The sequence below is a fragment of the Sciurus carolinensis genome, chromosome 2 (genome assembly GCF_902686445.1).
Source record: "Sciurus carolinensis chromosome 2, mSciCar1.2, whole genome shotgun sequence".
Classification (NCBI taxonomy): Eukaryota; Metazoa; Chordata; class Mammalia; order Rodentia; family Sciuridae; genus Sciurus; species Sciurus carolinensis.
In genome coordinates this window covers 43,729,957-43,752,168 of record NC_062214.1, presented here as the reverse complement: position 1 = coordinate 43,752,168, position 22,212 = coordinate 43,729,957, and positions in this window count along the sequence as shown.

Genomic DNA, 22,212 nt, shown 5'->3' with positions numbered 1-22,212 from the left:
AATGAACTGCATTGAGAATGTTGAGCCACTCTCTCTTTTCTTTTCTTCATCTGTGAGAAAGTTCAAGAGAAAGAGTGAAAAATCTTCAAATAAATAAATGAATGAAAGATGATCTTCCATCTGGTTGGAGTGATGCCCTGCCTGGACTCAAGGAGACAAACCAGATCCATTCCTCTCAAAGGAAACAGCTTTGAGAAGTATGGCAAGAATTCCTGTTGCAAAATATGCAGAACCTAAATGACAGGGAGGAAGAATGGTGTTTATTGGTTTAGTATAATTGGGTAAAATTTCTTCTTAGTTTCTTATTTCCAGATCAAAACGATTTAATTTTTTTTTAAACCTACTGGTGCTATGCTAAAGCATACAACAATTCTAATTCATCAGAGAAGCAAAGATGAATAAGAAAGGGCCCCCTCCCCAAGAAATCTGGAGTCCAGTTGAGGGGATAGACTTGGAACCTAAGACAGCACCACACAGTAAGGAAATAAGTCCATGGATGACTGTGAGCTATGAGGATAAAAACCGTAAGGTTCCAAGCTCCCCTTTGTCTTAGTCACTTAGTACCTGCAGGAACTCCCACTTCTCAATATTGTTAGAAGAGTCAAGCAGATTTGATACGTAGAGCCCTGTATTGGTAGCAGGCATAAAGTTAACACACAACACTGTCAATCCTTGTGCTGAATTGTTTGTTGTCTATGGTTTGCAAGAAAAATCTTGATACCAGTGAGAAGAACATGGGTGGGAAGGCAGAAGCAAAGCAGAAGGCACAGTTCTTGGGAAGCCAGGTTGTCAACTGCCATTGTTTTGTCCACATGGTGACTTAGCAAACCTCACCCAGAGTTTGTACGCTGGCACCTAGACATGGCAGTTTCTCAGACAACTCCACGAGTTCCATTATTTTTAGCTCTGAATTGTAAGTGACAGTTTCTCCCATTCTTTAGCTGCAGCCCTTGGACCACTGCTTCCCTAGTCCTTCCCACATTCATGGAAGTTCCAATACCTACATTGTTTCTGTACCATAGTTAGTGACTCTGTTCTCTTGGTCAATTTCAGACTGACACATTATTTATTCAACAGTCATAAATGACAAGAAATAATAGATGTATTTGGGCACTGGCTCATAGAATGATATGGTTGCCTCATACTAACATATTTTGGAAACCAAGTCATAGCCAGGTAATTCTGAGCAGAATTCCTCAGAAAATGTTTATGTGCATCTGAATGTCTCGGTATAAATAACTTTTCATAGATTATAGGATAAGAAAGTGCAGGGGGACGGACATGGTTGCACGTGCCTGTAATCCCAGCAGCTCGGGAGGCTGAGGCAGGAGGATCACGAGTTAAAAGTCAGCCTTAGCAAAAGTGAGATGCTAAGCAATTCAGTGAGACCCTATCTCTAAATAAAATAGAAAATAGGGCTAGGGATGTAGTTCAGTGGAGTGCCCCTGAATTCAATCCTCCGTACCAAAAAAGAAATAATAATAATAATAATAATAAAGTACAGGGGTCCTTGAGGCCAGAGTTAGCAATCAACACACTCATATACTCAATGTCAAGTTTGTTGTTTGCCATTATTTTTTTGTGATATCACATATGGATCTGCAGGTCAGCCATGGCTCTATTGGATTCAGTTGGGCTTGGCTCCAGACTACAGACTGAGCTTGGTTCTAATCTATGTGACTATTCTCTCACTCCAGGACACAGGAGGGACAGCTACCTGGGGCATGCTCTTCAGAATTAGTCAGGGCCTACTGTAATAATGCTGCATAACAAAGAGAATAATCTACCACAGACGCTTGGATTTCTTGTGCATCTGACCTTTTGCTGTTATGTAAATTAGACTTAATAATCATTTCCCCCTCCATGGTTTTTGAGTTCTCAATGCAGAAGTTTTGCCAGCTGAATGACTCTAAAAGATAAAGAAAAGTGATATTTTGTGTTGTTCTCCAATGTGAGGTGTCCATAACCCTGGTGATAAGACAGTCACTTCTTTGAGGTACAGAAAGGAAATATCTGACCAATTCAATAGTTAAACCTACACTTACATTTATTTTTATCAAACACATAGAAAAGAATCTCTACTTCGTGATAGTTAATACATGAAATGACATGGGGTCTTTAATGGATCCATATGTGAGTCACATCCTCTGGGGTACTGAATTAAGGATGGGAATTTCATAATGCAAAAGGTTTGAGGATGATTTTTTTCCCTTAAAACTGCCTCAAGCGAAATTCCAAGAAATTAAGTCTTAATGACCTACAATATCCACCGAATATAATGAATTAACTTCTTCCTATGCATCTAGAGTGGTACTAAGGTAACTATACACTTCCCTTGAAGGAATCTAGGAAAATTATTTTCTGTAAATCACTTTTTATATGATTTAATTCAGTTGGGATGGCTCGGTGAAACCATCATGCTTAGTAAGACTTTATTGAAAAGCATCAAAACAAGAGGTCAACATTGAGTTTTCTTTTTATGGTTTGAAATCTCTATTTAGTAGTTCACAAAATATTTTCAAAAATTTACACATTACTGGAAAAAAGCCACTTAGCTTTGGAATAACACTTGTCTTCCCTCAACAATAAAAAGTGACTAAACAAACGCAGAGAAAACAAGATGGCAGCAAGCTAAAATGCACCCTTTGGACCGTAAACACCAGCAGAAGACGCCTAGAAACACTGCTGCAGAAATAAGCTTTCGTATAAGTATCTAGTGTGGGAGATTATGAGTAGATCAAGTACAGATGTTTTTAACAAGTTTTAGCTTATGAGATTTGCCAGATTGGTTTCAATAATGAAATCCAAAAAGAAGCTCTTCGGATGAGTTACTATAGTAAAGATGTACAAAGAAAGACTGTCTCTATTGATTTCTTTATTAAATACAAGGTCTTATGAGATTAAAAAGGAATTCTGGGGTAAAGGTAACAAGAGAGAATGAGTTGTAAAACACACACACAGCGTCATTCGCAGATAACAGAAGCAAATACATTGCATCCAGAAATGCACAGAAAACTACAGAATATCAATGATGTTGGAACATTTATCAAAGGAAGACCTTGAAGATCAAATAGAATCTTTATAAGACTTCATAATAGGAGGGGACTGACCTTGAAACTTTTTTGTGCCACATAAAGATTTGTGGGTTATCTCACAGAGACATACTCAAAAGACATGTCAGATTCAAAGATGAGTTACATACCTCTTTCTTTTGCAGAAAGTGTTTCAAATTTGCCTGAACTTTCCCATCATGAAAAGTGGCTGTCACAACTTTGCTATTTAACAAATATTTTCTTTTTTTTAAGTGATTTACCTGTCCATTCAAGGTAAGAGGACATTTACACAAAAAGTGAAAATAAGAATTTGTTTTGGCTTTTTTTTTTAAAAAGCCATGTGTGCTACAAACCACATTTTAAAGAGACATGACTAATATGTCTAAATTTTTGTCCTTAAATCATGTGTGTTATCTATCAAAATTCTGCTACTTCCATACTTTAAAAATTTGGAAATGTTTTCCATCCTGCTAAACAATTTTCCAAATGAAGAATTTTAGTAGCTTAGAAACAATTTCTTCAAAATATACAAGCATGAAACCTTTTGATTAGTTTACAAAAGCAACTAAAGATCCCTAAGGAGGAATAAAATTTGGTAGAAATTTTTCAACAAACTTTTTTTTTCTGGTGCTGGGATTTGAACTCAGGGCCTTGCACATGCTAGAAAGTATTCTGCCACCAAGCTGCATCCCCAGATTTCCAACAAAAATCTCAACAAAGTCAAGAGATAGTTTGAGAAATGTGTATTGTGATTTAGCAGTATAGCCCACCTATATTTATCCTTTTTAATTCAATAAAATTGCTACTTCTAAACCAGTTTCAGCCAACAAAATTTGGCAATTTCATATAATTCATTCTAATATATCTGTTAAGGTAACTGGTAGTAGCCTAGACTGTCATGACTGCTCTGAGAAGGGGACTGTACCCTGCAACCCATTCATTTCTGTTCAGCTAAAGTAGGAGTCTTAGGTATCAACCAGAGCTCTAGGGATCCAAGAACCTGAGGCCTCACTTCCGGATGGCCCCAGAACTGCAGACTTGCTTCCTTTCTCTAGAACTGAAGACACAAGAGATGCCGTGAAGGACTTGAAGGTGGATGGGCCAGGACAACCTCAGAGATCCCTTGCAATGATGACAAGGAGAACATAAGTGTTTTTGAGTGACAAAGCGGGGAAGGGGTCCAGCCACAGGGTTGGAGAAGGACATAACAGTGGACTTAGAGGGCTGCGAGGCAATAATCTGCCCGAGTCAAGGAGCGAGAGTTGGAGAGGACAAGGCACATGGTGGAGCAATGAGAACGATTGAAAATTGAAAGTGATACATCCCTTTACCCACCATCCTTGGACACTTGGCCCTCTGCAGCTTCCCAGAACTTGGATGCAACCTTAAAGTAAACGAGGAGAAACCCTGAAGTAGTAGAGAGGAAGTTCCCACTACTCAGTCAAATTCAAAAGAGAAGTTAGTTCAGGTTAAAGACACAAAGAGAAAGTTGCATTTCCTTTTCATCTGAGGGTAGAGTCTGAGATGGCAACCTTTCAATCGCCTTTGGTCATCAGGAGAGGTGGAAGCCCTTCTTCCTAATAGAGGTGGCCCATCCTTAACATTGAAGGAGAATCCCTTGAGAGTTGCATAGGTTAAGCAGAAAATGAGTCATTTCCCAACTATACTGAGATCTTTTGCAAGATACCCTTAACTTTGAGTAGAAGGAAAAGAGATGCAATTCTGAAGCAGCAAGGTCTGAATGGCGTCCTCATTTGTTCAGGTACAACAGCTTTGGGGCAAGTGCCCAAAAGTTTTCATTTCTCTTCTCTTACCATACCCTTGCTTTCAAATTCTTCAAAATAAATTCAATATTTGATTAGAACAGACATATTTTCAAGAGTTAAAGTATCAAACCATGGGGGCTTCCATATGTCTTCCCATCTCCCCTGGCATTGTTTCCACTGGTGAGAGTTGAGCACAAAAGAAACTGTAAACAGAAGTATTGATTTGAGTGCTGAAAAAATTTTTCATCTGTCTCTGAAATTATATTGTCAAGTAAAGAAAGCAAATAGAGCAAGTGTTCATGTTGATTGTACCTATAAAAATGGATGAGGTGTTGTGGTCCATAGACTTTTAGGGAACTTACTTCCACCTTCACAAAATATCTTACTCTAGGTATCCACATTTTGTAGACTCAATGGTATGTTCAACTGCTTGTGAGCTCCACAACCAACCAGACATGCTTGAGAGCACAGATTTTGCAAGTAATTCCTGGGATATTTCCTGATTTCTTGTTTTTTTTTTTTTTTTTTTTTTTTTTAGGGACTTACCAGAATATTTCTGAGAACACAAGTTTCTGGTTAACAGGTGAATGTGCTGGATGTTAGCTACTTCATCTTTACCAACTTACTGATACTTACAATGGGTTAGGTAATAAGGACACAATGATGATGATAAGATGAAATTCTTGATCTCCTTGATCTTATGGTCTAACAGGGGAAATGCATAAGCACCTCAACCCCACCTAAGGAGGTCTGCAATAGCAAGAAATTGTATGTAAGAGACGTGCCAGGGAGAGTTTTACAATGAAATGGAAAGCTTCCCAGAGAACATGGCATCTAATCTAAGTCATGAACATTAAAGGGGAATTCCCTGGCACAGTAAATAGAGTGAGCAAAGGCTGAAATTCCTTTGAGGCTTTGGTGGAGCTACAGGGGTCAGTCCAATGGAGAAAATACATGAGTTTTTTCTTTTTCTCAAGAGTTTATTGAGGTAAAATTTACACATAATAAAATGTACCATTTTAAATGCACAGTTCTATAAGTTTTGACGAATGCAATTTAATGATACAACCAGTACCACAAACCAGATGTAGAAGAATTCCATCACATCCAGTTTCTTCCAATAACCCTGTGTGGCCAATTCTTTCCCCTGACTCTGAGCCCCTGGCAACAACTGATCTGTTTTCTGTCCCTATGGTATGTCTTTTTCAGAATGGTATGCAAATGGAATCATACAGTTTGTAGCCTTGTAAGTCTGGGTTCTTTCACTTAGCATTATAAATTTGAGATTCATCTGTGCTGGTGTGTGAATATGCCTAAGATTTTTGATGCACTCAATATGAGGCTATGGACATTTTACAAATTTACATGGATTATTTGATTCTAAAAAATCTAAATTGTGATTAAGTTATCAATTGCCAAGGGGAATCTCAGAGGGAATTCTGGAATTATGGCTGCTTATATGCATGACTGTGTACCTCCTCTTCCCAGCTATCCATCTGGAATAACACAATTTACAAGGACCAGCCAACAATCACCTACAAAGGGAAAACCCATACCTGTGCCTGTTCCCATTTTGGTTCTTTGAATGCCTACCTGTTGTGACCTGGAAAGGAGCTACTCGCTGACACACCTTGACAACAGTGCCTTCAGATGGAGAAGCACTGCCACTTTGCACCTCCAAAAGACCTAAGGACAGAAAGATTCTTCCCCGACTCCAGCAAAGTGAAGAGTTTTTCAATTTTCCATCACCACTTCGTAAATGCAAATGCTTCTATCTCTTACACCATCTGCCAAATGAGACACCAAATGTCTGCCATCTGAGACACCAAAATAATAGCCTATACAAATTCTAAAGGAATATACACCTATGAGTAGACAAAATAAAAGGAGACCCATTTAAAAGAGTACTACTTACTCTTGACTAATTTATTGGAATGATCTGGGAAGTTTGAAAAACCACTAATGCCATTATCAGAAATTCTTCATTATTGGTTTTACTGTGTCCAGGGCATTCAGATTTTTAAAACCTCTCTAGAGCATTGAGAGCATTGTTTTTTATCTTTTGTTTGTTTTATTTTGTTTTTTATGTGTGACCAGTGTTGAAAAACTTCAAATTAAGGAAATTCAGCAACCTGAGAGAAGACTAAGTTTGACAAGGAGAGCAGATGACTTACTAAAATAGAACTAATGGGAGAGACAGACGAACTTAAATGAAAAACAAATGAGAACTCCTGAAGGACATTTAATATAACACAGAACAAAAGATTTTTCTAGAACTAGGATACTTATTTCTGAAGTTATGAGTTCAATAGATTAACTGAGAAAAGAATATTCTTCTCTAAGAACCAAATTACTATTTTGAAAGGTCAAGCAGAAGAACTCTTTTATAAATGATGTGAAATTCATGAGAAATTATGAAAAGAGACTTGGAAGACAGATCCAGGATATCTGAATGTTAATAGTAAAAGTTTACTAAAAGGGGAAAAGGAACAGATGGAAAAGTAATAAATAAAGAAATCATAAAATAAAATTTGTCTTAGCAGGAAAAAGTTTTGAGTCTTCAGGTTGAAAAGAACAACAGAACCCAAGTAAAATTCATAATAAACTTTTTAAAAAACTAGACCCCTAGTAACATTTCCTAATGAAATTCTTGAATTCCAAGTATAGAAAATAAAATATTATATGCTTATAGAAAGAAATAACAGACTACTTACAATAAAAAAAAAAAAATAGGTTATAGCCAGTACCTTGTCTGCAGTACTGGAGGTAAAGTTATGGAAAAATGTTTAAAGATGATTGAATGAGAACAGTATTCCAGGAATCCTATACCCAGCCACAATATCAATCACCTGTCAAGGCAAAAGAAAGATATTTTTAGACATGCAGAGACTCAGAGAGTCTGTATAAAAATATAGATAATTCTTATATTAATCTATTCTAGACCACAGGAAAAAATGGAAAACTTTTCAAATCCTTTCAATGAAGCCAGTTTAATCATACTTTAAAACCTGCATATAGGATGCTAAAAAAAAGTAAAAATGAAAACAAAAAATCTACTATGCTTCATTAACTTTATTTATCAATATAAATGTAAAAAAAATAAAAGAAATATTGCAAAATTGAATTCATCATTATATTGAAAGGATAATATATTATGACTAGGCAGAGTTTATTATTGAGATGGTAAAATTCCCAGATGAATACATTTTTTGATAAGTTTATATTTTGTGGTATTTAGTCACTATAAGTCATAATCCCAAAATAATTTTTTGTAAATACAGTCAAGCTGACTCTAATATTTATATATAGAAAAACAAAAAAACCAGAAGAGCTGAAGTGATTTTTAAAAGAAGCACAAAGCTAGAGAAATCACACAACCTGATTTTAAGACTTGCTTATAATGAAGTTGTAGTAATTAAGACAGTAGAACAGAATGAGAATCCCAAAACAGACCGACACAGATATGGCCAGCTGATTTTTAAGAATTCCAATGGAGAAAGGTTAGTCTTTCCAAACAATGTCAGTTTAACTTCTACAGGCAAAACAATGAACATAAATCACACTCCTTATACAAAAATTAACTCAAAATTGATCATAATTCCAAATGTAAAACCAATAACACTTTCAGAAGAAACTGTAGAAGAAACTCTACAGGGTTGAGCAAAGAGTTCATATACATGGCACAACAGATGAACATTTTTTAAAAAGCAGATAATGAGAATTCTTGAGAGTATTTGGTTTAACACAATAACTCATGAGTTTAAAGTTATTATACTACATAAATATTGTCATCATATGTAGTCTCTTTTAAATAACTATTTTGAGAGTGTTTTGGAGTTTAGCATAGAAAAGAGGATGTTGGTTAGGTAGTTTTAGAAAAACATTTTTCTTCTTTCATTTTTGGATTCTTATTCCATCTGCACTTAGAACTTTTATAAGGACTGAGTGGTTAAAGTGCCCTTTCAGCATTTGCCAAACGTGAATTGCTATAATCATCTCTTTTTCTCCTTTATATTGCTCATGTGATAGGCCATGCTGAAGACTCTGGAATAGGAAAGGATTGTATTATATCATTACTGTTATTCATCATTGTTTTGGAGGTCTTCTATCAATGCTGTCAGACAAAATAATCAAAACATTAAAAATGAACTTCACTTGAAGATTACATGTTCACATTCTTAGAACCTCCCAAAACTCTGCTAAAACTACTAAATTAATAAAAGAATTAAACAATGTAGTAATGTAAAAAGTAAATATTACTGATGGAATTTTTAATATGCCAAGTACAAACATGAAGTGTTTTTATTCTTATTTAATTATGGGCTTCAATGATATTCCATTAAAAATCTCCTGTGTCTTTCATTTGGGTAGCATTTATTAGGTTATAGTTAAGTGCTAAAGTTACACAGCAATAGATAAGTGCTACATCATCATAGTATAAGCATTTTTGTGTGTTCCTTCACATAGTTAAAATATTCATTTTAAATTACTCTATTCTATACTATAATTTTTATTTCCATAATTTAATAAAATGTTCTCTAGTTTGAGGACATTGGGGTTATGATCAATGCCTGACCAATTAGATATAATCCTCTAATAAGTACATTTGAGTATTTGACTTCACTTTTAGAGTTATTTTCTTAGCATATATTCCCAAATATGTATAAACACTTTAAAATTATTGGGTGCTTTTTTTTTCCAAATTGCTTTCCAAAAATGTGGTAATAATTTGTACTGTTATTAATTAAACAAACAGTGGTTAACTATTTCTCTCTTGCCCTTCTGATTGGACAGATTATTACAAATACATTTTATCATTATCTTTATCTTACTCCTATCGTCTATAAAAAGAGATGGAAAAGGTCCAGTGGCTAACAAGACCCCTAACTCTTGTATTGTGCCAATTATATGAATATTGCTCAGTGAATGTTTGGTTTAGGACCTTGCCTTACAAATTGTCAGAGAGGAAAGGTATCTGGATATTTTGTTTTATCCTCAGCAGAGGAGATGCGTGACTGACCACACTTTCAGCTGAGCTTAACCACATCCCATTTTGTACCAGAATGGAATAGTTGTTGAGGGATGACTTAAGAGAAGATAAAGGAGCAGTACTGATTATAGAGGTATGAGAGTGACCCCTAAGAGGCAAAAAAAAAAAAAAAAAAAGAGTACCCAAGATAGTTCTCAGGTTGGGGTAAAATAGAGAAAGCATATTTAGTCTGTTGCTCCTAAATGCAGTTATAATCTGTAAAGAATGCATGAAATGGCTACTTTGATACTTTGAAAAGTAAGCAGTTACAAGCAGATTGGAGTAGGATATTGAAATTCAAGTGCCTTGAATTGGCAATTCCGATTTTGTTTTCTCCAGTGTTTCCTGACCTGAACTCAATTCGGGCCCAAACTTGGATGGCTTTGAAGCACTATGACTTGTAGAATGGAAAAGGAGTCCGCTGATGCTCATGAAGAGAGTGGAAACTCTCTTCTTTTTCTCTTTTTTTCCATTCTCTCACACTCCAGTTTCCAGTCAGGTACCAATGATGGCACCAGTAAAAACATGAAGGGACCATAGGAGCCTGAAAATCCAAGGAAGAGAACTTTTCTCACCAGTTGAAGGAGCTGTGATCCCAACTGGGTGAGATGAACACATGGGTTCTCTCTTCTCCTCCTCCTGATCAATGGGTACAATTAGAAGGAGAATGTGGCAGAGCATATTAAATAAAGCACCAGGGTTTTGTTTGTTTGTTTGTTTATCTTGTTTGTTTGTTTTTGAAGAACTAGAATGGGGAACCCCTAGGAAATCAGAAAGTACTAAGGAGGCCACAGACAAGGTAGAATTCCAGAAAGTATCACATAAATTGGTTGACTCTGGAGCTCGGCCTCAAGCTGTCATGCATAGATCTGACATCACATACCAGGGATGTGGCGATCTGAACTATGGGATAGACCACCACTCAGATACCAGATGTGACTGGGTAAAACATATGTGAGACAGATACAAATAGCACTGCAAGGATCTTAAAATGCATCTAATATTGAAACCACAACCTTAAGAGACTAGTTAGATGTTTTGAACTCAAAAGATTCATTATCTAGTAAAACAAAACTATAAACATTCTATGTATGATTAAAACAAAATCCAGAGTTATGTGAATAATTCAAAATGTCCTATATACAATTCAAAATTCCTTGACATGAAAAACCAAGAAGAGAATAATTTTTAATGGGAAGACACTTGGCACATGACAATGACAACATGATATAGAAATTGGAATTATATGACAAAGGCTTTTAACAGTTATTATAAAAATGCCCCAACAAGTTTGAACACTCTTGAAATAAGAGCAAAATATAGGAAATCTCAGCAAGGAAATAGAAGCCAGAAAGAAGAACCAAATGCAAATTTTATAATTGGAAAATATAAAGATAATTTTTTTAAAAATTCACTGAATGGTTTAAAGAGAAAAATGGAGATGACAAAGGATAATCAATTATCTTGAAAACAGATCAGTAGATACCATAAAAACTATGGGGGAAAAAACATAAAAAAAAGAAAACTGTGACCTGTTGGACAATACCAAAAGGTATAATATTTATGTCATCAAACCCCAAAAGAAGAGTAGAAAAGTGCAGAAAAAATATTGGAAGAAATAATGACTGAAAATATTCCAAATCTGATGGAAGACATGAATCTACACAGTCAAGGTCCTCAACAAACACAAAATAGGTTATATTTTAAAAGATTCATACCAAGGCAATAAATTCTTTATTGCTGACAGTTAAATGTAAATGGATAAAACTATCCAATTAAAAGATAGATATTAGCAGGATGGATTTCATAAAATGATCCAATTACATGCTAGTTATAAAAGTCTTACTTCCAATCTAAAGACACAAATCTGTTAAAAGTAAAAGGATAGAAAAGATATTTCACATGACTAGTAATCAAAAGACAGCAGGAGTGGCTGTACTAATATCAGAAAAATAAACCAAGTCAAAAATGTTTATAAAGGAAATTATATACTCATAAAAAGGTCAATTCATCAACAAGGTTATAATGATTATAGACATATACACACAACATCAGACTCACAAAAGACATGAAGCAAAAAATGACAACATTGAAAGAAGAAACAGACCATTCTATAATAACAACTGCTTATTTAATAGCTCACTTTCAATAACAAATAGATGAATAAAAGGTCTGTATAGAAATAGGACTTGAATTTCACGTATAGCTAACACTCCACACTAAAACAGTGGAATATGCAGTCTACTCAAGTGAACTTGGAGCATTCTCTAGAATAGACCATATGTTAGACCACAAAACAAGTCTGAATAAATTTTAAAAGTTTGTAAATGTTTAATGTATCTTCTCTTACTGCAAAAGAATGAAAGTAGACATCAATAACATTAACAAAAACTGTCAAATTCACAAATAGGTGGAAATTAAATAGCACATTTTTTTTGTACTGGAGCTTTAACCCAGGAGTGCTTTCAGCATCTCACTAAGTTACTGAGGCTGTCCTTGAACTCCTATCTCAGCCTCCCAAGCCACAGGGATTACAGACTTTGCCACCATGCCAGAGAAAAGAGCACACTCTAAAACAAACAACAGATCAAAGAAGAAATTTCAAGGTCAATTAGAAAAAATCTGAAATAAATACATATTTACATGCATCACACATAACTTATGGAAAGCAGTGAAAGTCATTCAGAGGGAAATTTATAGTTATGATATCATATTTAAAAAGAAGTACCTTAACTCAATAACCTAAATTCACATCTTAAGGAATTAGAGCAAGGAAAGTAATCAAATTCTAACAGAGAAAAGAAAGAAAAATGAATAGGGTGGGGATAGATTAAATGAAAAATAGAAACACAAAAAAGAAAATTGATGAAACCAAAGTTCCTTTGAAATAATCAAAAAAAATTGAGACTTTACATAGACTAAGAAAAAGAATAAAGAAATAGGAAGAAAAAAGGAAGGAAGGAAGGAAGGAAGGAAGGAAGGAAGGAAGGAAGGAAGGAAGGAAGGGGACTCAAATAGCTCAAATCAAAAATGAAAGTGGGGTTTGTTACTACCACTCTTACAGAAGTAAAAAGAATTGTAAAAGACTACCTACCATGAACCGTACACCAACAAATTAGATAACCTGCATGAAATGGAAAAATCCCTAGAAAAACGAGAACTGCTGAAATTGACTTCAGAAGAAATAGAAAATCTGATGATGACTAAGACAGTAAAGGAATTAAGTGATAAAAAACTCCCAACAAAGGAAAGTCCAGGGCCAGATGGTTTCCCTGGTGAATTCTACCAAACATTTAAGAAAAATTAAAAATAATCCTTCTTTAACTCTTCTTTAAAATAGAAGCATAGGGACTACTTTCTAACTAACTCTGTGAGGACAGTGTTACCCTCACACCAAAAGCAAAAAAAGATCCTAAAGAAAACTTATAGGCAAATATCCTAGATAGACAGATCAATAAGATAGATACAATAATTACCAACAAAATACTAGCAAGCAAATTCAGAAACATATTAAATGATTATATACCATTACAAGGGGGTTTATCCTAGAAACACAATGGTGATTCAATATAACAATTAGTATAATATGCATTATTAGTAGAATAAATTTAAAAGTCACATGATCATCTCATTCAATACAGAAAAGGCATTTGACAAATTTCAAGACCCTTTTATGATAGAAATGCTTTAAAAACCAATAGAAAAGAACCTCCTCAATATGATAAAAGACATTTATGAAAAACCCACAACATTATACTCAATGCTGAATGACTGAAAGACTTCACCCTAAGATAATGTCTAATCTGTTTTCTGTTGTTATAACAAAGTACCTGGGATTGGGTACTTTGTAAAGAAAAGATATTTATTTATCCCTCATTTTTGGAGTCTGGAAGTTCAACTTTGAGGGTTCCCTACCTGGCCAGTGCCTCATGTGGCTTCATAATGTTAGACGCCCATGTGGTAGAGATCACATAGTAAAACTGGAAGCCAGAGAGATTCAGAGGCCAGGCCTATTCTTTTACAATGCTCATTCATGAAAACTAACCAAGGTCCCATAAGAACTACATTAATCCTTTCCAAGCTAAGTGCTCCCATGACTTAATTACCTTGCACAAGGGTCCATCTTTCAAAGGTTCTACCACCTCTCAACGCTGCCACACTAGGGACCAAGCTTCCAGTCTTTAAGTTTTTCTGAACCATAGCAGTTGACTAAAAAGGGAAGAGTGTCCACTTTCACCACTGATACTCAACATTGCACTAGAAATTTCAGCCAGAGCAACAAGACAAGAGTAATAAATAAAAGTATCCAAATTGGGAAGAAAAAGTAAAATGCCCTTATTTATAGGTATTCTACATAATCCTACATAGGGATATCTTAAAGAATACCCAAATCTTATTAGAAAAATTCAGCAAAGTCACAGCATAGAGATCAACACGTAAAAAATCAATTATGTCTCTAACTAGTGATGACAAAACCAACATGGAAAACAATTCCATTCACAACAACTTGAAAAAGAATAAAATACTTACAAATAAATTTAACCAAGGAAACTCAAGACTTATCCATTAAAAGTATAACATTGCTGAATAAATTAAAGATCTAAACAAATGACAATAAATCTTGTGCTCATGAATTGGAAGATTTTATATCATTAAGATGGCAATCCTTCCAAAATCTATCCACAAATACAATGCCATACCTTTCAAAATTTAAAAAGGAACACTTTGCAAGAATGAAAACTGATCCTAAAGTTTATATGGAATTACAAGGGACCCAAAACAGTCAAAACAGTCTTGATAAAAAAAAAAAAAAAAAAAACCTGGAGTACTCTTACTTCCTGATTTCAAAATTTACTGCAAATCTAATCAAAATGATGTGGTACTGTAAAAGAACAAATATATTAATTGATGAAAGAGAATTGCGAGTCCAGAAATAAAACCATACATCTATATTAAATTGACTTTTGACAAGAATGCTATGATCATTCAGTGGGGAAAAATTCTCCAACAAATGCTTCTGGGACAACTGAATATCCACGTGCAGAAGAATGAAGTTGGGCACTTACCTCACACCCTATATAAAAATCAATTAAAAGTGGGTCAAAGACCTAAATTGAAGAGATAAAAGTATCTCTTTTAATAAAATATGGAGACAATTTTTCATGATTTTAGATTTGGCAATGATTTCTTAAATTTGATACCAAAACCACAAGCAAGAAAATAAAAAATAGATATATTGAATTTCATCAAAATTAGAAACTTCTGTGCATCAAAGGACATTTTGAGAGGGTAAAATGACAAACCACAGAATAGGAAAAATATTTGCAAATCAGATATCTGAGGAGGGACTTGCATCCAGAATCTATATAAACAACCTAATTCAATAATGGGCAAAGAACTTAGGTATTTCTCCAAAAAAATATACAAATGGAAAACTAACACATGAAAATATGCTCAGCATCATTAGTTATTAGCTAAATGCAAATCAAATCCACAATGAAATACCACTTCTCACTCACTGAGGGTAGCTAAAATCAAAAAATTAGATGATACAGGGGTCAATGAAGACATGGAAAATTGGAACACTCACACTGTTGGTAAGAATGTAAAATGGTACAACCGAATTAGAGAATATCATGCTAAGTGAAATAAGTCAATCCCAAAAACCCAAAGGTCAAATGTTTTCTCTGATAAGTGGATGATGATATATAATGGGAGTGGGGGTGAGGGGTAAGAGAAGAATGGAGGAACTTTAGATTATGTAGAGGGAAATGAGGGGAGGAGGGGACGGGGACATGAAAGACAGTGGAATGAGACAGACATCATTATCCTATGTATATACATGATTACACAAATGGTATGAATCTACAGTGTGCACAATCATAGAAACAAAAATTGTGTATGATGAAGCAAAATGCAGTCTGCAAAAATGAAAAAATAAATAAATAAAATAAATTTTAAAGTGTCCAGAATAGACAAACCTTTAGAGACATAGAGTAAATTGATAGTTACTTAGCACTGGGAGGTGAGGTTGGGGATGCAGGAGATTGAGAGATGATAGATAAATCTTACGGGATTTCTTTTTAGGGTGATAAAATGGTTAAAACTGCAGGAAAATGGATGAAACTAAGGATTATCATGTCAAACAAAATAAGCCAGACTCAGAAAGTCAAGGGTCATATGTTATCTCTCATGTGAAAGCTAGAGAGAAAAAATATTTAAAACAAAAAAAAAAAAGGACCTCATGAAAATAGAAGGGAAATCAGTAAAATTGAGGAAGGGGATCAGGGGGAAGGAGGAAGGAAGGGAAAGGTGAGGTATTGAGGCATTAAATTGATCAGATTATATGCATGTATGAATATGTCACAATAAATCCCATTATTATATATAATCATAGTGCACCAATAAAATTTTTGAATGTTCTAAAATTGGTGATGGTTGGAAATATCTGTAAATAAATGAACTAAAAACCATTGAATTTGTATATTTTAAATGGGTGAATTATGTGTCATGAAAATTATATCTCAATGAAACTGTTATTTTTCTAAGAATTGCCAATGATACTAAGTGCTAACAAGTATATGAAACACCATTAAAGGGAAGAATACGAAATGATTCAGCTGTTCCAGAAAATAGTTCGTTGGTTTCTTAAGAAGTTATTTATATTTACCATATGACCGCAATTCCACACCTAGGTGTTTGCCCTAGAGAAATGAAAAAAACATGTACTCAAGTATTTATAGAATTTATATTCACGATCTCCAAAATTGAAAGCAAATCAGTTCAATGGGTAGATGGATAAACAAATACATCTCTATAATAGAACACTATTTCTCAGGGGGGAAAATGAGCTTTTGATACCAGCATTAATTTGGATGAACTTCAAAGCCCTTATATTGAGTGAAAGAAGCCAGTCTCAGCAGCTTATATAGCATACAAGTCCATTTATTTGATAGTCTAGAAAAACACAAAAATAGTGATTAAGAACAGATCAGTGGTTGCCAAAAGTTAGAGGTAGATAGAGGTAGAAGGAGGATGATTATGTTCCAAAAAATTAAATTCTATGCCAAAAAAGTCAATATCACCATATATTAACTTAAAAACAAAAGGGAAAAAAATTTAAATCAATACATTAAAGCATAAAAATAGAAGAGAGAAAAGAAAAAAAAAAGACTTTGGAGGGAAAGAAATGGGAAGAGAATTCACATAATAGTTCTGTTATGGTTTGGAAGTGAGGTGTCCCCCAAAAGCTGACGTGTGAGACAATGCAGGAAGGTTCAGAGGAGAAATGATTGGGTTGTAAGAGCCTTAACCCGATCAGTGAATTACTCCCTGATGGGATTAACTGAAGTGGTAGGGTGTGGCGGGAGGAGACTGGAATTGGGATATGGCTTTGGGGTATATATTTTGTATCTGAAGAGTGGAGGCTCTTTCTCTGCTTCCTGAAATCACGTGAGCTGCTTCTCTCTGCCACACTCGTCCGCCATGATGTTCAGCCTCACCTCGAGCCCCAAGGAATGAAGCCAGCCTTCTATGAACTAAGACCTCTGAAACTGTGAACCCTCAAAGAAACTTTTCCTCCTCTATAATTGTGCTGGTCAGATCATTTAGTCACAGCAGCAAAAAAACGCCAACTAAAACAAATTCCAAGACCAGCAACTCTGCTGGGAAAGCAAGGGAAATGTATAAGTAAGATTTACACAAATCACATGGACTTACTCAATAAGAAATATATAGGCGCCACCAAGGTACCATGCAGTGGGTTTGGTGGTTAACAGAGTGTGGGAGTAAATGGTGGCATCATTCAGTAAGATCATGTGACTGCTCCAGCCAGACGGAAATTGGAAAGAAAAGTGGTGATCATAGTTGTATGTGCACTCCACTGTGGCTGATAGAATGGCAGACAAGATGCCTGGACTGTGTTCATGGTCCTGTCCCTGGTGCTTACCGTGTGTCAGGAAGAGGAAAGGCTCCTTCTTACACCTGTGTGTATATAACATATAGAATCAGAAGAAAGTGTAAAGTGAACAAATACAAAAGCACCTGAATTATCTGGGCCCCAGACACTCCCATGAGAGTCCCCTCCACCACTTAACCTAAGAACCCAAGTGAGTAAGGAGCACCAGGAAGGAGACGTGGGGTCAACCAGAACAGAAACTTGGACCTCTGACTTGCTGGATCCTTTGACGGCATCAGTGCCCCCAGTAGAAAGATCCATATATATCTCCTGTTTTTGTTTTCTTTTGGGGGCTTCAGGATTTTTTAATGGATATTTTTAGTGCAGGCTCGGTTTCACAGCAAAATTAGTGGAAAATACAGAGATATTCCCTCTGCGCCTGTGCACTCAGCGTCACTCACCATCAACAATCCACATGGCGGGGACATGTTTTGTATAATCCTTGAAGCTACACTGAGACTTCATTGTCACTTGAAGACCATAGTTTTACATTAGGGTTCCCTCTTGATGTTGTACATTCTGTGAGATTCGACAAATGTATAACGGTATAGATTAGATCACCCACCATTTCAGCATCACACAGAGTGATATCACTGCCCTAAAAAGTCCTCTGTGTTCCAACCACTTTCTTTTTTTAAAATTTTTTAAAATTTTTAGACTACATTTTGATTCATTGTACACAAATGAGGTACTACTTTTCATTTCTATGGTTGTGCTCAATGTAGATTCATGCCATTCTTGTAATCATACATGTACATAGGGTAATGATGCCTGTCTCATTCCACCATTTTTCATACTCCTCCCTCTTGTATGCCTCTATGTGGTCTAAAGTTACTCCATTCTTCTCTCATCCCCTCATCCCACAACCCCCATTATATATCATCATCCACTTTTCAGGGAGAACATTTGGCCTTTGGTTTTGGGGGATTGGCTTATTTCACTGAGCATGATATTCTCCAATTCCATCCATTTACCTGCAAATGCCATAATTTTATTATTCTTTTTTTTCTTTTTTTCTTTTTTTGTCCTTCCCCCCCAACCCTCCCACCCCTCTTTTCCCTCTGTACAGTCCCTCCTTCCTCCATTCAATTTTATTATTCTTTATGACTGAATAATATTCCATAGTGTATCAATACCACAGTTTCTTTATCCATTCATCCGTTGAAGGATATCTAGGTTGGTTCTACAATCTAGTTATTGTGAATTGAGCTGCTATAAACGTTGGTGTAGCTGTGTTACTGTAATATGCTAATTTTAAGTCCTTTGGGTTTAAACTGAGGAGTGGGATGACTGGGTCAAAAGGTGGGTCCATTGCAAATTTTGATTAATAAATATATGAAAAAGTATTCAACATCTTTAGTAATTAAAGAAATGCAAATTAAAACAACTCAAAGATTTCATCTTTCTCCAACCACTTTCAATGTGACTTTGCTGATCAAAAGATGGAGGGTATGTACTCAGTTTTTGAATGTAGGCTGGTTTTGTGACTTCCTTTGACTGATAGAATGTGGCAGAAGTGATGGGTTATCAGGTTTGAAATTAGACCTCAAGAGGACTCTCAAGTTCCACTTCTGCCTTTTCCATGATAATAAGCATGTACTATATCTTTCCAAAGGATAAGAAATGGTACTGAAAATATCCAAAACTGTGCTATAGCAGCCAACAGCCAGATAATCCCAAATTAGTGAGAGACCCAACCAACATCAGCCACATCACTTACCCAATCTACAGAAGATGGAAAAATGTCTGAGAGAGTCTACCTAACTAACTATAGAAGAAACATCCAGTTGTTCTGAAGATTCATGACTGAAGACTGGGTTGTGGGTGCTCAGCTTAGCAATAGCTAGCTGTACATGTGGGAAAGTATCAGGAAAAGACAATTTCTGGAGTAAAAAAGAGGGGAGAAGATCACACTGACTCTAGTCTTCTCAAGTCTTCTCAAGCATCTCTTCTCTTCTATAGAAGGAAGGAAGGAGTCACCAAGGGAAGTTCAGTTCCCAACTCTGCTATCTGTTACTCACCTGATAGTCCCGTGTTTTCCTAGCAATATTTACTATTTAGTCACAAATAGATTACAGGCTTGGTTTTCATCAGCCCCTTCCCCTGGAAGACATTTCTACAGGCTAATTTTATTGAGAAAATAGTCACTGAGATGAAATTTGGAGAATTATATTCTCAAGATTCCTCAGAAAAGTTGAAATAGACCCACCATTTGACCCAGCTATCCCATGCCTCAGTTTATACACAAAGGACTTAAAATCAGCATACTACAGTAACACAGTCACATCAATGTTCATAGTAGCTTAATTCACAATAGCTAGACTGTGAAACCAACATAGAAGCCCTTCCATAGATGAATGGAAAAAGAAACTGTGGTATATATACACAATGGAATATTATTCAGCCATAAATAAGAATAAAATTATGGCATTTGCAGGTAAATGGATGGAGTTGGAGAATATCATGCTCAGTGAAATAAATCAATCCCCCAAAACCAAAGGCCAAATGTTTTCTCTGATAAGTGGATGCTGATACATAAAGTGGGTGGAGAGAGAGGGTAAGGGAAGAATGGAAGAACATTGGATTGTATAGAGGGAAATGAGGGGAAGGGAGGAGACAGGGGAGGAAAGAAAGATGGTGGAATGAGACAAACATCATTATCCTATGTACATGTATGATTACATGAATGGTGTGACTCTATGTCATGTACAATTAGAGAAATAAAAAGTTGTACTCCATTTGTGTACAATGAAACAAAATGCATCCCACTGTCATGTATAACTAAATAGAACAAACAATAAAAATAAGTAAGCATAAATAGTATAAAAGGAAGGGTGAAGAAGCAGGATTGGTAAAAGAGAATTTAAATCATGAGGCAAACCCAACAAAGTCATGGACAACCTGGAAGTTCTGGAACAAATATTGCCTTCAGAGTTGCCCCAGGTCCAGTTGAAATGACCAAGCCCTTATAGCCTCACCACACTTTGTCACTTGACATAGGCCTGGAAAAGTCTATCAGAGATAAGGAGATTCTCTGCAGCTGAAGCTAACTCTGATGGAGCTGATGAATGTAGGTCACCTGTTGATCATACTTTCCAGGGTTGGGGACAAAGCCTAACTCAAAAGGAACCTGACTTGCATCTTTGTGTCTACCACAGATATGAAAGGAGTTCACTAATCATGTTGGGTCACGAATCATATTTTCTAACTGAGACTATAAAGACAAATGTCTTATCTAGCCAATCAATATTTGTGGGGTGTTCTTGGCACTCCAAGGATTATAAAGACCATTTCCCCAATTTCAAATAGTATATAATGTAGAAGGGGAAGACATATCCAAACACCCTTAATAAATACAAAACGAAACTGTAGTTATGTAAAAGAATTGGTGCAAAGTACTTGGAATAGAGGAGATAGAAGAAATTTCAAATGTATGGCAGTGTAAATATTTTAGTACTGAGCTAAGTGTATAGTCATTAAGAGAGCCAAATTCAGAAGAACATGAGTAATCAGGGACGCTGATAGATGAACAGAATGTGAATACTGGGAGTAGAGAGTGGTATTGCAGGGGTATGCAAGCATGCTTGAAACCAGAGATCACAGAGCTTCGACTCAGATCTCTGCCATCACCCTCAGTCCATCTTGCTTAATTCTCACTGAGGTTGTTGCACTTGAGCCACATTCCTGAGTAGGCAAGACTAGGGCAGGCAGAGTCTTTTCATGCCATGACTAGGATGGCATATCTTTGCCTAAGACAGCTAATTGAACATGATACTTGAGCCAGAAACAGTCAGCTGGGGACACCAAAGTATCTCATACTGAACATTGATGGAAACAATAAGGACAGTGTTAGCTTACTTTATATAGCATCTCTTGCAAAAGTGCAGTAGATTTGGCCATGTCTGCTGGAAGTAAGAATAATGCCTCTCCTTTCTGAAATGCCTGGGTATTCTTACATGGGCTCCAAGTCTGAGATTCAAATCTGTGATCAAAAACGTTCTCCTCAAAAAAAAAAAAAAATTCTTCTCCCCAACAACACTTGAAATCACAGCACTCCCTGGAATCCCCCATGAGGTTGAGCCTTTGGGTTGACTCACTCCTTTTGTTCCACCACTCAGGAGAGCTGGTGATGAGGGTCATGAGTCCCAGGTGCTACTGAGCCACCATCAGAGGCTGCCCATGAACAGAACTGGCAGACATTAGGTTGTGAGCCTTATGTGTGTGTTCATACTCATCCCCCCAACTGGAATGCCCATGTCACGTGACTCCAGGGGCACCATTATCATACTTCAGGGGAAAGTGATGATGTAGAAAATACAGTGATTGGACCCCTGGATGTGTGCAAAAGGGTAGCCCTGCCCAAAACAGGATTTTGCATTAGGAACCATTAGCATTCCATCTCACCCA